The sequence below is a fragment of the Octopus bimaculoides genome, chromosome 14 (genome assembly GCF_001194135.2).
Source record: "Octopus bimaculoides isolate UCB-OBI-ISO-001 chromosome 14, ASM119413v2, whole genome shotgun sequence".
Taxonomy (NCBI): Eukaryota; Metazoa; Mollusca; class Cephalopoda; order Octopoda; family Octopodidae; genus Octopus; species Octopus bimaculoides.
In genome coordinates, this window is record NC_068994.1 from 28,576,480 (window position 1) to 28,577,817 (window position 1,338).

Consider the following 1,338-nt stretch of genomic DNA (forward strand, 5'->3'; position numbering starts at 1 on the left):
ACGTCTAATCAAACACAAGCGTGGCGTATAATCATTATAGACACATTATAGTTATGCCATTTAGCTGTCTTTAGTTTTGTGCCACGGGCCCGATTAGCCCTTCCAAGGAACCAGTCCAAAAGTCGGCATGGAGTGCGGCTTTTAATCTAGTCTCTAAAAAAGTAAATTAGTTGTTTCATTAATTGTCCGTTAATTTTCATATATTCACTATAGCTGCAAACGCAATTTGACAATACGGCTTTGGTTACAAGTGTAAAATGTGGGACTAAGAATGCTGTTTATGTGCAACATCTCTCTGTCTCTCTCTTCCTTTCTCTCCCTCACACACACATACACATACACACGCATACACACATACACATGCACATACACACGCATACACACATACACAAACACATACACACACACAAACACGCACACAAACACACGCAAAGTTGCTTGTGGGCTTTCTTGACGGTACTTTTGTCCATAAACTTCAGTTCATCTACATTGGCTGATGTTTCTTCCTTTCTTCCACTCGTATCAACCCTTAAACACTGAGGTAGGTACCTTTGGTATTTAAACTATTCAAAATGAGGGACATGAAACCACTTTCTGTCCCAGTAAGATAAGAACTTATCCCTTTGATTGTAAATTCAACCGATGTCTTTTCTTTAATACCCTTTCTAAGGTAGTAGATACTAAAACTTTTTTCGCTATTATCTTCACATGTATTTTGTGTTAATTCATTTATGTAGTGAGCGAGATTTGACTGCTATTTCTAGCAGATCTAGTTGCCAATCTATGGACCTCCAGTTGGACAAATTATGTAATCAAGAGGAATCCACACGAGATACTGAAGAGAAAATGCTGAGTGTAGTCAATTGTATGATATCTCAGAGATTGGGTACAACAAGCGTCATAAGAAAAGAGAAACGACTGGAGCTAATGTTTGAGTGAAGATGGCGTGAATCCAGTCAGTTCCAGGGTGCAGAGAGAAAACTTAGCTCGCTTATGGTGAAAGACAATCAGGCGTGTGGCTTTTTTATTAAGCACGGTCTAGTGTGCCTGTCTGTGCGGCAACAGTTCCGTTCCAAATGTGATGAGAATAGTACTCCATTGAAGACCTACGACGAGATTTGTATTGCAGGGGTATCCAACCATGGTGTCGCGCATCATGTGATACAAGGTCGTACAGAAAGAATAAACTTTTAAATATTTCTACTCTATTGATATGGGCGTGGCTTTGTAGTAAATAGATTGCTTGGGCAAGTGTTTTCTGCTGTAGCATCGGGCTAAATAATGCATTCTGAGTGGATTTGGTTGATGGGAGGAAATCCGCCTTTTATATATGTATAT